This window comes from Geotrypetes seraphini, chromosome 1 (genome assembly GCF_902459505.1).
Source record: "Geotrypetes seraphini chromosome 1, aGeoSer1.1, whole genome shotgun sequence".
In the NCBI taxonomy this organism is placed as follows: Eukaryota; Metazoa; Chordata; class Amphibia; order Gymnophiona; family Dermophiidae; genus Geotrypetes; species Geotrypetes seraphini.
Genome location: NC_047084.1, coordinates 441,759,149 through 441,773,569, shown reverse-complemented (window position 1 = coordinate 441,773,569; position 14,421 = coordinate 441,759,149). Strand labels below are relative to the sequence as shown.

Genomic DNA, 14,421 nt, shown 5'->3' with positions numbered 1-14,421 from the left:
CCGCTGCCCCAAGCGCTCCCTACTTCGGGCTGACCAGCATTCCTCTCCCCAACATCAATTCTGCCGTCGGAGAGGAAGGCTGATCGGTCCAAGATCACGATCGATTGGGAGAAATGCTGCCGGGTCCTGCCTTCGCGGAAACTGAAAGTAGGCAGGACCCGACAGCAAGAAGAGCAAATGGAAAGCTTCACTGACCTGTCTCCCGCCTTAGCCCGTAGCGAATGCATTCTTCGGGGCTCTAACATGTGCGTGCCGGCTTCCCTTCTCTTCCCCCCCGGACATAACTTCCGGTTTCGGAGGGAAGAGAAGGGAAGCCGGCAGCACATGTTAGAGCCCCGGAGCATAAGTTCGCTACGGGCAAAGGTGAAATCTCCAAGCCGTCTTTTTTTTAATTTTTTAATGTTGAGCAGCAGCAGAATTTAGCTGGGCGGTCATCTAAATTACCCGGGTGGACCGCCTGGCTGAAAGGCCCTAGGGAGAACACTGCAACATGTAATTAAACTCTGAAATTTGTTACTGGAAAATGTGGTAAAATCAGCTTAGCGGGGGTTTAAAAAAGGCTTGGATAATTTACTAAATGAGAAGTTCATAGGACATTATTCAAATGACTTGGGGAAATCCACTGCTTATTCCTAGGATAAGCAGCATAAAATCTGTTTTACTACTTGGGATCTAGCTAGGTACTTGGGATCTGGGTTGGCCACTGTTGGAAACCTTCGGTTTGTCCCAGTATGGAAATTCTTATGTTCTTATGAATAACTTATAAGTTTCATGGCTCCACATCATTCTCTTCTTGGGTGGGCTGAGAACCTTTCAGCAGCCCCTCATATAGGAGTAGGGAAAGAGTGCATCCTTGCTTTGTACCCCCTGTAATCACATGGATAACTTTCAACGATGGATGCCAGCCTCTTTAGCTGGGGAGCTCATTGCAGGGATCGCTCAGTTTAGGGCCAGTGGACTCTCCATCAAAAGAAGTGGTCCATAAAGCGTCTGGAGCTCAGAGCCATTTGTTTAGCTCTAAAGAGCATCCTAGAAGGAAAGGCTGTAAGGATGTTCAACAACAGCGCCACGGTGGTGGCATACATGAACAGGCAGGGAGGTACCAGGAGCACTCCCTTGTGTGAAAGCTCAGATGCTCTTTTGATGGGCAGAAGTTAATCCTCAGGCTCTTTCTGTGGCCCACATGGAAGGAGTGGACAACGTTCAGGCCAAAGTCAAAAGTTCCTAGACCAGGGGCAATAGTCGCCTCATGTACTGAATCTGGAATAGATGTAACTGAATGAAAGATTGGTTTCTTTCCTGGATAGTCTTATTTTAGTTAATCTACTACAGATTTCCTATGGCCTGCCCTCTGTCTATTCAGTATCACTTGCTTTCTGCCTCAGATATTTTCTGTATTCCAGGCCTGAAGTTCTTCTCTTGTCAGCCAGAAGGCCACACACCAAGAACCCCGGTATGTATTGTGGTCCACTGTAGCACAAGATAGGATTCCTGAACACTCACAGTGCATGCCACAAGATAGCACCTTGACGTGTGGCCCGGACCGGAGCCGCCCTGCAGGATCGGATTCACACTCTTGCCAATACAATGGCCCAAAAGAGAAAAATCAAAACAAAATCACTACCATTACTGTGCAAACAAATAATCTTATTTTTATTCCGTTTGTCTTCAGGTAGATAGTCTTTTCCATAAAGCTGCTAAGCTGGTCAGGATAGCTTTGTCCAGCAGGACTAAAACAAAAATAATAAACTTAAACAAGGCAGCAAAAAACAGTAGCAAAGCCACAAGTCCTTGACTTATATTCAGTGCTAAGGACACCTCAGCTGTGTCTCTGGTTTGCAACCCCACTGGGTCAAAACCCTGACTGCTGCAAATGCGGTCAGTATCAAAATTCAGAAGAAAAAAAAACACAAAACAGTTCCAGGTGCTTTTCTTCTCAGAACAAAAATTGTACAGTTCCTACAAGCCTCTGGCAAGTTTCCTACACTGCCAGGAAACAGGGGAGTGATAGGTTTTGCCTACAAAAGTCTTTCACTTGACTCTCACTATGCCCGCCCAAGATATTAGCAAAACCTCTCCCTCAAAGAAATCACTCCTCAGCTTGCACACAGGAAAAAGGCAGAAAAGGTTTCACAAACAGTTCAACTCCCATAAATCACACTCACTGTTTGTGGACAGCAACAAAGTTCACCTGCATGTCCTCAATAACTTCAGGAGCACATTCTGCCAACGGTTCTCCCAATTCCATGGGCAGCTCACTGGAAAACATAGGCTTTTCAGCAGACCCCTCCTCCAGCACCTCCATAGGAACTGGATCGTTGCTCCTGCTTGGCTGCGAGGGCACCCTAGGGAGGAAAGGATTAAATCTTCTCCCTATCTTGCTTCCTTCTCTGCTCTCCTTCCTGGGCTTAAGTACCTGAGGGCGACACCCTGCTTTGTCAGCCCTGGCTGAGTTCCAAGGACCCCTTGGGCTCCCCCGGTGGTTAAGGTCGTTATTACATCTAACCACAGTCTGTCCCTTCCCAATTCCACTCCGGGTTTCCTTTATTGCTTCAATTTTTCTTGTTCTAACTGGGACCTGGGCAGGGAGCCTACCTGACTGGTCACAGTATCGGTGTATTCCTCAGCCTTTGACTCCCTTAATATTAGTGCCAGTTGCACACAGGAGGTTGGTTCTCTATGGTTGTGTTTCATTTGTTATGTTGCTTTCTTCTAATTATTGTTTTCTAAGTTGCAGAGAAGACCAGAATTGCTTGTTGTTTGTGTGGAGTTTCCCTGTTCCCCTCCTCTGTCCTTTGTTCCAGTGGAGCTTGATTGCTTTGGTTCTAAATTGAGGTGTACTAGGGCTCTGCCTCAATAGGGGAGGTGTATTTCCTCTCTGCAAGCCAGTTTGAAGGAAGAGATAAATCACCTCACATAAGGAATTCGTAGAAGAATATTATCCAGATAAGAACCTAATCTTTCATTAGAATGGAAAAGGGGTACCCAAAAAAATCATATTTCCACAATTTGCGTTTACAGAGCCATACCATCTGCTCTATGGCAGCTAAAAGCCAAACTGCCCAAATAAAAGTGTTGAGAGGGTACCATAGTATCTTTCTACTTTTGCGCAATGCAGAGTTTGGCAGCAAAAAACACTTGTCTAACAAAATCTAAATGCTCAAAATAGAAACATGATGGAAGATAAAGGCCAAATGGCCCATCCAGTCTGTCTATCCACAGTAGCCATTATCTCTTCTCTCTAAGAAATCCCCTGTACCTATCCCATGCTTTCTTGAATTCAGACACAGTTTATCTCTCCACCACCTCTTCTGGGAGACTGTTCCACGCATCTACCAACCTTTCTGTAAAAAAGTATTTCCTTAGATTACTCCTGAGCCTATCACCTCTTAACTTCATCCTATGTCATCTCATTCCAGAGCTTCCTTTAAAATGAAAGATACTTGAATCATTCACATTTATGCCACATAGATATTTAAACATCTCTATCATATCTCCCCTCTCCCGCCTTTCCTCCAAAGTACACATATTGAGATCCTTAAGTCTGTCCTCATCACCTTATGATAAAGACCATGCACTATTTTAGTAGCCTTCCTCTGGACCGACTCCATCCTTTTTATATCTTTTTGAAGGTGTGGCCTTTAGATTTGTACACAATATTCTAAATGAGGTCTCATCAGAGTCTTATAAAGGGGCCTCGATATCTCCTTTTTCCAGTGGGTGGAGGTGTAGTCATACATAGGAGTCTGCCTGGCATCCCGAAGATCAACTTTCCAGAAACATTCACAGCATTGTGACAATGAAATTTCTAATCCAGCTACTGTAAGAAAGCTGAAAGCAGGTTGCAGCACTGCTTCTCTCAGGTCACAGTGAGAACACAGGCTGACAGCCTGTGAGAGACATCGGAGGAGGTTGGAAAACTGGAGTTTTGAGAGTTTCTGGATGTTCCTAAAAATCCTAAAATCACCATTTTTATAGTTTGGGAATGTAAAAAAATTGCAATTTTGGTGCAAATTTCTTGATGGTGATCATCTTGGATTTTTAGCGATTTGGTGTTTTTTTTTTTCTAAAGCTCCCTGCTTCTTCAAAACTGCAAATTTTGCCTAGAAAATTGCTGGGTTATAGTCCCTGGGCTCTCCTTATGTGGATTCTTATCAGGATTATGGAAATTTACCGTGTTTAGAGAGTTATTTCACCACGTGCCGCATGGCACAAGCAGGGGGCCCCGCAGCATCCAGCTTAGTCTCTCCCCTGCTGAAGCAGGGGACCAAACGCTCAGCTAGCCCGGTGGGGAAGCCTTTGTGACTTTCGGGGCTCAGTACGGCTGGTGATTCAATTCACCAGGCTGCAGTTCCTTCTAGCCTAAGAAACACAAATTTTAGTCACCTAAAGGTGCCTCTATGCCCCAGGAGCTGGACACTTTCTTCTGACTTGAAATTTTTGTGGTATGAATCTCAAAACCAGTGTTTTTCCCCCTGCAAAGTCCCAATCCGCCTCTATGGCGTCTCTCCTATGGATACGTCCTTGTTTCACCCGGCCACTGTGCTTGCTCTGCCTGACCCTAGTCTGGAGGATCCTGATGCAGTCCCGTGTGAAGTCACAGCAGCTAATCAGCTAGCAGCTCTGTATGGGCAGGAGCAAAGGAAGGTTGTTCCTGCCGCAGTTCACCGCTGGACCACCAGGGAAACTAAAGGTACACATGGGGAGGCAGGAGGGAGGTAAAAATTCTTAGAATCGGCTGGAACCGGAGGCAGGATGAACCCCTCCTGTCCTGACCACTGCTGGACCACCAGGTCTCATGGCAGGCCTGGTGGAGACCCGCAAGGCATTGGGAGGGAGGGGGGACAGGGTATAGAGACTGACAAGACAGGGAGTGAGTGAGTGAGGCGGCTGAGTGCAGAGGCTGGCAGGGCAGCAAGGGAGGGAGAACAGGGTGCAGGGCAAGGCAAAGTACTGCACTTGAATATTAACCTCCCGGTTTATATTTGAGTCAACCTTTTTTCCTCTTTTTATGGGGAAAAAGGTTACCTCGGTTTATATTCGAGTATATACGGTAGCTTCATGGAAAAAGCTAAATTTAGTAGACAACTCTAAATGGTGAAACTTGGTGTGTGTTATATAAAAAATTGAATTATAACTAGCAACAAAGAATAAAATCTCATATGTTTACTCCAAAAAATGGATTATTCTTATGAGCTATCTCAATATTCATTGTTAACTAAGGGCCATTTTTCAAAGCTGCTTTAGCGAGTCCTGTGTGACAAATGTGACGCAGCTCATTCAATTCCTATGGGCTGTGTTGCATTTGCTGCGCTGGGATTTGCTACTGCAGCTTTGTAAAATGAGCCCTAAATGACTTCACCAGATATAGTTAATTTTATTTCATGCCATTTCACTATATGATGTTACTCTAAAACTTTCAGTGTTTATCCACAATGTTCATAATTTTGTTTTTTAGCACATTGAACTGAGGGTTTCAACTTAGGATATAGTAAGATGGGGTGTTCTGCCCTGGGCGCTGTCTTGGTAGCGATGAGGCATCCGTCCTTCTCTCCACCCCCTCACTGCTGCGCCCTTTCCCCATACTTCTGTAACGTTCGTGGCGCAAGCAACAGCGCCCAACCTACTGTCACACCTATATCCCGGACTTCAACATATTGTAACTCGCTGACTGTCCAGCTCTTTTCAGTGTAAACCGCCTAGAAGTCTCACGACTATGGCGGTATAGAAGAATAAAGTTATTATTATTATAATGTATGCTCATTGTAAATATACTATTCTAAATTGTATTGGCACCGTACTCTGTTGATTGTTTTGTACTGTTATTTTTAAATGCTTGTATTATTCTTAATGCTTCATTTTAAAACTTCATTAAAAATACCTTGACTTTAACAGGGTCTCAAAGTCCCTCCTCGAGGGCCGCAATCCAGTCGGGTTTTCAGGATTTCCCCAATGGATATGCATGAGATCTATGTGCATGCACTGCTTTCAATGCATATTCATTGGGGAAGTCCTGAAAACCCGACTGGATTGCGGCCCTCGAGGAGGGACTTTGAGATCCTGTAATCTCTGTGAAAGATAGAACCCAGAATCTGACTTAATTTATAGGAAAGAGTATACAGTTTTCTAGAGGGGCCGCTGAAAAGTTCTCAGCCCAACCAACAACCCCCCCCCCCCCACTTTTACTAGAAGTTTCTACTGCGGCCTGGAGTGCTAAATGCTCCGATGCTGTTCCAACGCTTGTAGGAATTCTGTGAGATTCAGAGCAGTATCAGAGCATTTAATGCTCTGGGTCACGGTAAAAACCTCTACCTCTGCTTAGTAAAAGAGGGCCGAAGCTGGGGCAGCCTCCATTGAGGGCTGTACACTTAGGGCTCCTTTTACTAAGCCGCGTTAGGGTTGTAATGCGCGGAATAGCACGCACTACATTGCCCCGCGCACTAGACCTTAATGCCAGCATTGAGCTGGCATTAGTTCTAGAAGCATAGCGCGCGGTAATTTCCTGCGTGCGCTAAAAACGCTAGCGCACCATAGTATAAGAAGCCCTTAGTCCAGTGATTTTCCACTTTTTTTTCCATTGGAAAAAACCAGAATGCAAAAAGTGAAAAATCGCTGGGCCGTGTGTATAGCCCTTGATGGAGACTGCTCCAACTTTGTTGGCTGAGCTAACTTTTCAGCGGCCCCTCGTATTTATACTATATAATTCAGGCTGGCATCAACTACCGTGTTTCCACGAAAATAAGACCTATCCCAAAAATAAGCCCTAGCATCATTTTCAGGGTAGGTCTTAATATAAGCACTACCCCAAAAATAAGCCCTAGTCCCGGGATTTGCCAGAAGCAACTTCAACTTGTAGGGGGAAGGATAGAAGCTGGGCAATATTCTGCTGCACAGGGGGAGGGGAGGAAAGATGCTACACATGTGGGGGAGAGAAAGAAAAGAGGAAGAATTGGGGTGAAGGAAAGGAAGGGAGAGATAATCATGTGCAAACCCCGAAAATAAGACCTAGTGAATTTTTTGGGCCCAAAATTAATATGTCACTGTCTGTACCTGGTAGGGTTAGTAATATCTGTTTTCACAGGCCACCTTTTACACGTGGCCTATTTCCTGAAGTTGCTGAGAAGTCTACCAGATTTTGGCTTCATTCCCCCCACTCCAAGCACATGCTGTTATTCTATTGGTAATTTTTTCTGCCCCTAGTCTTATGGGTATTCTCTGCACCTTGCCCTGCGAAGCCAGAATTTTCCATCTTGGACTCAAGAGCAAGCAGTTCACAGCCTCTGTCCTCTCTCTCTAGAGAAAGTATCCTCTTTTTCACCTAAAGAGGCTCACATCCTCCTTTCATAAGACCCAGCATCCTTCCTGCACTGAAGCCTACATATATCCAGTTAACAGATATCCTTTTCCATTACATTTTAACTCCCTCCTCTGCAATATTTCAGAATCCATCTCTCAACTTCCTCTTTTTCAGTTTGGCTGTCTTCCAACCAAACTGATCAGCAGAACTCTTGTTTATCAATTATCTGCATGCAGTAAGTTAGCTGGATATGTGATATGACAACAGCACAACAGAACAATCTGGAATAGCATTCTGTGTTCTAAATGAATGAAATAAAACTTATTAATGGTGCAAATGATTTTACTGCCTTAAGTAAACTTGCTGTTTTAAGTTTTAAAGCAGTGTATCGCAAACTGTGTGCCTCCTGAAATTTCAGGTGTGCCACAAGATGCTGGGGAGGAGAGGCACTGGCTGACTGCCTACAGGACATACTTCTCGCCGCGAGAGGCACATCCTGTACCAGGGGTAGGCAATACCGGTCCTCGAGATAGATTTGCATCTCAAGGAGGAAGTGCATGCAAATCCATCTCATACATATTCATTGTGGATGTCCTGAAAACCCGACCTGCTGTGTGCAATCCGCCGGCGCCAGTGCCTGTCCTCTCCTCGTATCTTCCCTGCTTTCAACCCCCCTGGTGGCTCAGGACCCGTATGGAGGGCCTTTGTGCATGCGCGGACATCGATGCGATGATGTCATGCACGCACGTGACATCATCAAGCACTTTCAGGATGCCTTAAGCCGCGGTCACTACGTTTAGCGTGCTGCGGCTCGACAAAGTTTGCAGGACACTGTTTTAAAAGCTATGGAGGAGAGTGTGACGTAGTGTTTAGAGCAGGGATAGGGAACTCTGGTCCTTGAGAGCCGTATTCCAGTCGGGGTTTTCAGGATTTCCCCAATGAATATGCATTGAAAGCAGTGCATGCAAATAGATCTCATGCATATTCATTGGGGAAATCCTGAAAACCCGACTGGAATACGGCTCTCGAGGACCAGAGTTCCCTACCCCTGGTTTAGAGCTACAGCCTGAGCACCCTGAGGTTGTGGGTTCAAACCCCATCCTGCTCCCTGTGACCCTGGGCAAGTTATTTAATCCTCCACTGCCCCAGGTACATTAGATAGATTGTGAGCCCACCAGGACAGATAAGGAAAATGACTGAAATACCTGTATATAAACCGCTTTGAGTGTGGTTGCATAACTACAAAAAGGCAGTATACAAGTCGCAATCCCTTTCCCTGTCTCCATTTCTGATGGATGGGCAACATCAATAAGCACAACAGAAAGCACTTATAATTGGTTTATTTATCTTACTTGCCACCTCAACAGTATCTTAAAAGAAACTGACTGTCAGATTGTATGCTCCCAGGGAGCTGAAACTGAAGTCATTTAGAAACAACTTGCAAAATTTAATAGAGAACTTTGTTTGCTGGAGGGGGGGGGGGAGGTGATGAGATGGAAGGTACTTCCAGCAATACTTGTTATAATCAGTTTATCTGCTTTAATGCAAGCAGCAGCCATTCGGATGTCTTCATCTTGCTCCCTCTTTCTGAAAGTTAATGATATCACACTATTAACTATCAGAGTATCAATCAGAAATAATTGTCCTTTCTTCCTTTATCACCTGGGAAGAAATTATGAGACCATTTCTGTAGTAGTGTGTTCTGTTAATGGAAGAGTTGGACTTTGTTGTGCCTAAATTTGAACAGGAGGATTAGAAAAAGACCCTCAGTTAATCTACTCTGGATTCCGTACGTGTGGTGATTTTTCCCTTCCCGTGAACTGGCTTGCAGAGAGAGAATACTTTCAGCTTTGAGCACCTTTCCTATAGAGGTGGAGTCCTAGTCCACACCTCAGTTTTTTCTCTGCAAACTGTGCAGAGGGGTTCTGATCTGCTCTGCTTAGATTTTTTGCTTTCTTGCATTTAAAGTTTGGTTTGGGTTTTTTTTTTTTTTTGAGGCTTTGGTACCCTGCAACCTCATTCTTGGGAATTCACTGCCTGAGAAAGAACTCAGACCTGCCGTGCTGGTCTGCAGCTCTGCAGGACAAGCCTTCAGGTGAACCTGGAGGGCCAGCCTGCTTTGTTTTTTCTGGGCTCAGGGTCCATTGCCCCTGGAGCCAGTTCGCCTTCTGAGTTTCTCAGTGGCTTGAGTGTAGGCTGTGGGTACCCTGAGTAAGGAGGAATCGTAGGAAATATCTGAGGTAGAAATGTCCTTTCCTCCATTCAGCTGTGTTGAAAAAGTTGCAGGCAGGCACCTTCAGAAAACTATGAGTAAAACCCCCTTCTTTCTTTTTTTTAATTATTATCATTATTATTATTAGTTGTTTTTATATACCGCCTAACAAGGTTATCTAAGCGGTTTTACAATCAGGTACTCAAGCATTTTCCCTATCTGTCCCAGTGGGCTCACAACCTAGCTATGGAAGAATCGGAGTGGGTTAGAAAATTCCAGTTGATCCCATGGCTCCTGAGTTCCAGCAGCTCTTTGCCCAGTCAAAGGTGGATTCAGCGGTCGCTCATGTTACCAAGCGTACTGCTCTCACGAGCAAAGGAGGTGTCATGCTGAAGAATGCGCAGGACCGCAGGGTGGACATGGTTATCAAGAAAAAATATGAGGCCCTGGTTCTAGGGATCAGGGCTACTGCTGCTTCTATTGCTGCAAGGGCCTGCCACACTAGGTTGTGCCAGATACTTTCTGTGGAGGAGGACACCTACCCTCATCTCGTATGGGAAGGTGTGGATTATGTGGCGGATGCTTGCTACGACCATATAAGAGTCATGAGCAAGGTGTCTGCTTATGCAATTTTGGCTCACTAGATGCTCTGGATCTGACAATGGGCAGGTGACTCAGTGTCCAAGGCTACCTCAAACAGACTACTACTAATTTTTTCAATTATATAGTGCTGAAAGACGTATGTAGTGCTGTACAATTTGACATTTACTAGATGGTCCCTGCTCGGAAGAGCTTACAATCTAACCTGGACAGACAGACATGAGATATAGAGTTGAGAGGAGTTAAGGGTTGAATGCAGTCTCGAAGAGGTGGGCTTTTAACTTGGCTTTGAACCCTGCCAGAGACAGAGCCTGCCATAAGGATTCGGGCAGTTTGTTCCAAGCTTATGGTGCAGCAAGATAGAAGGGACAGAGTCGAGTTGGCAGAGGAGAAGGGCACAGATAGGAGCGACTTACCAGCTGAGGCAGATGCTTTTTGGTGAGGGCCTTGGTGATCTTATGGCCAATGTGGTAGATTGCTGTCTTACGTCCCTGCAGGAAAACATGCCTCACAGGCCGCTAGGTGGGAGTAGGGGTACTTTATGTCCCTCCTGCCGCTCTCAACAGTACTACCAGGGTTTCTCATACAGAGGCCCATCCAATGTTACTGGCAGTGTTTCAGCAGCTCCAGGCACCAGCAGACTGCTGGGACCCACCTCAACCCTCCTAAAAAGACCCAGCAGTGACGTCAGGCTGCCAGCTCCACTCCCTCATATTGAGGGGGCAGTTGTTAGCATTTCTGGGAGAGTGGGAGAAAATCTCCTCAGATCAATGGGTGCTGGATATCGTCCGAGAGGGTCATAAGATCAAGTTTTATCACCCTCCCATTGATCTGTTCCTCGATTATCCTGCTGGATGGCCGGAGAAGAAGATCAAGGTCTGAGCCACTCTCCAGAGGCTTTCAGACCTTCAGGCCATAGAATCTGTCTCCGGCTCGGGCTCAGATATTTTATCTTGCCAAAGAAAGACATGGAGGACTGGAGGCCCATTTTGTATCTCAAAGTAGTGAATGTGTTTCTGAAGATACCATGTTTCCACATGGAGACAGCCCCTTCGGTCATCACGGTGGTGACTCCAAGAGAGCTTCTAGCCTCCCTGGACCTCACAGAAGCTTTTATGCATATTCCAATCTTTACGGACCACAGAAAATATCTGCGGTTCCACGTACTTCAGCAGCATTTCCAGTTTGCGGCTCTCCTATTTGGGCTAGTAACAGCCCCCCACACATTCACCAAGGTAATGGTGGTGGTGGCAGATCATCTCCAGCGCATGGGGATTCAGGTTCATTCCTATCTGGACTACTGGCTAATAGGGCCCTGTCCAGACCGGAGTGCTTGCTGCTGGTTCGTCATGGACCAGCTCCAGTGTTTGAGCTGGATTGTCAGCTTCAGAAAGAGCCATCTGAACCCACCCAAAGACTGGAGTATCTTGGCATTTTCTTTGACATGGATTAGCGCTGAGTGTTTCTTCCCAAACCACACAAAGAGAAGCTCCAGATCCAGATCCGGTCTTTATTGGAAATGCAATATCTGACACCTTGGCATTACTGCTGGGCTCCATGGCAGCCATGCTGGAGGTTGTCCCCTTGGCCAGAGGCCGTAAGTGGCCTCTACAAGAATCTCTTCTGCCCCATTGGTCTCCGCAGAAGCATCTTCTTTAGTTGCAGCTCGCTTGGACTGGAGCTTAGAGTCTCAGTCTCCGCTGGTGGCTTCAAGATCTGCCCTTTTTGAAGGGCATGTTTATTCAGATCTCAGAATTTCCCTGTTCCCCTCCTTTTTTTGTTTTTTGCTCCAGTGGAGCTTGGTTGCTTTGGGACTAAACTAAGGTGTGGACAGGGGCTCCGCCTCGACAGAGGAGGTGCTCAAAGCTGTAAGTACTGTATTCTCTCTTCAAGCCAGTTAACAAGAAGGGATAAATCACCATACATAAAGAATCTGTAGTAGATTAATTGAAAGAAGATTATCCAGATGAGACCTAGTCTTTCATTCTAGGTAGCGATATACTGCTTGTAACCTGCCTATAACTCTGATATGCGAGGATTCAGTGGGACATAAGATTGCACATAACATCTTTCATCAGTCTAAAACCTCTTATCCAATGTCTATATGATTTTACTTTGCAGTATTTACCCGTAAGTGTTTTTAAAGTGCTATTATTTGTAAACTTTTTAAATAAAATAGCTGTAAACTGGTTCAAAATGACACACTTATTTTGTAGGCAGTAAGGGGAAATTCTGTAAATGGCATCTAAATAGATAGCCTTGTCAATCACACTTAGGTGCGATTCTGTACTAGGTACCTGCCTTAAAATGTAGGTGCCTCTAATGTAGCGGTGCCTAAGGCCTTCTCCATCCCTAAACACATCTACTTTGGAGTTAGGCACCGCTAGGCACCTGTCTTTTGTAGAATTGCGCCTAATAAAATAGGTGCCTATTTCCCAATTAATTTTTATTTTATTATGAGCTTGTTAAAGCTCATAATTGAAGCTAATTTACTAATTAACCCCTTCTTTTGTCAAGCTGCGCTAGGAGCTTTTAGCGCAGGCCAGCGAGGTAAATGCTCTGACGTTCATAGGAATTCTATGAGCATCGGAGCATTTACTGCACTGGCCTGCACGGAAAACCTGAAGCGCAGCTTAATAAAAGAGGGCCCTAAGTTAGGTGCCTATCATTAGGCACCGTTTATAGAATTTTCCCCAAGGGTTCACACGCTAATCCTGGCTAATCAGCATGTGAAAATGCAGCTGCACAACTGATTTTTACAGGAAAAGGCAGTGAAGCCTGGGGGAGTGGCGAAAAAGCACGCATCGGGCCTTCAGAGTAGTGCAATGGTGGGGCTCTGGCGGCAGCCGGCTATGAGATGGAGAAGAACAGCAGCTGCCGGGGGCTAACCGTCAGGAGTCTGGTGGATGGAGGCAGCCTGCTGCAGATTAGGGACAGCAGAACTTTGGGCTCTTTTAAAATGAATGTGAGGCGGCAGGAGGGTAAAAGGGCTGTAGTAGCAGAGCTCCAGTTTCGGCTGAGCCATTGGCCATCAGGCGCTGTTCCCCTGCAATTGTTAATTATATTGTTTTGACTGTGGACTTCAATATCGGCTGTGACCTGTCTCCTCCTTTCTACCACGGTTGGGATCTAGAGATCATCTTCGGCCAGTGATAGACTATCATCGAGGGTTCTTCTTGGCCATTGTATCCTGCTGTTGCTTGGGCTGCTTTGGGTCGTTGAGGTTTTGATTTACTTTAATGCTATTCTTTTCTTTTCTTTTTTTTATTATTTGAATTGTTTTATCTTTCCTATTTACTAATTGTTTTCTCAGGTACTTTAGCTAGATTGTGAGCCTTCGGGACAGTTAGAGAAGTTCTAAATGCCTAGTTTTTATTTTACTGTAACCCGTTCTGAGCTTCTGGGGAGGACGGGCTATAAAAATGAACAAATGAATAAATAAATACCCCCTCCATGGAAAAATTAAAAAATATATTTTTAGCACATGATTGGTTTGCACAGATTAGAAATTTTCTGCAGTAAGCCTTTTTAAGCTACAATGAGCATGTGCTGGTGTTTACTATTGTGCAATAAAAGAACCCCTCTATTAGGGTAATCATATTATGATATTTGCTGTAGTCCAAATTCTATTTATGTTGCTAAAAAAAAATTTGCGCTTAGTGCTATTCTATAAACCTCCTCTGGAGTTAGGCGTGGTTTATAGAATACGAGTAGCGCCTGTCTGCATGGCAAACATTTTAGATGAGGCCTTTTATGTCAATGAAACAAGACATAAATGTCTGCGCCTAAATTGTGCGTGGATTGGGCGTAGTCTATAACAGTGCCCCTAACTGTAAGGAAATCCCACAACCTGCCCATGCCCCTCCCCTAGCTGTGCCTCCTTTTGAGTTCTGCGCAGGAGAACTTAACGTGCACCACTTTATAGAATACGCTTAGAAAGTTATGCATGTAAATTCTAGTTAGTGGCAATAATAGTTTGTAAATTGGCAATTATCAGTGCTGATAGGTTTGTTAATCAATCAAGTTGTGCACACAAATTGGCAATGCACACAGATTTACATGTGTGACTTTGGTCACAATATATAGAATCTGGGGGTTTATGTATAAATTTCACTCTTTGAGTTTATGATGTGGCATTCAGTCTGTTACTGAGTTGTTTTCTTCTGGTTTCCATTTTCTCTCCTTATATTTAAGGAGAACTTATTTTATTGCACAGAAAGTTGGATGAATTTTTATTTTTCCCTTTTTAATTGGATTATACTGTATCTAAAATTGGATTCAATTATAAAAGTCATATATGGAGTAAATAGTT

At 44.8% G+C, this 14,421-nt stretch overlaps 1 protein-coding gene across 1 annotated transcript in view; it reads right to left on the bottom strand.

Annotated features, from left to right (window-relative positions):
- Nucleotides 1-2,376, bottom strand: part of C9orf72 (C9orf72-SMCR8 complex subunit) — a 114,285-nt gene extending 111,909 nt beyond the window's left edge. Inside the window, exon 1 of the mRNA XM_033919873.1 lies at nucleotides 2,192-2,376. The gene's annotated coding sequence lies outside the window, so the exon portion shown is untranslated. The remainder of the gene's footprint in view (nucleotides 1-2,191) is intronic.
- Between the last annotated feature and the right edge of the window lie 12,045 nt (nucleotides 2,377-14,421).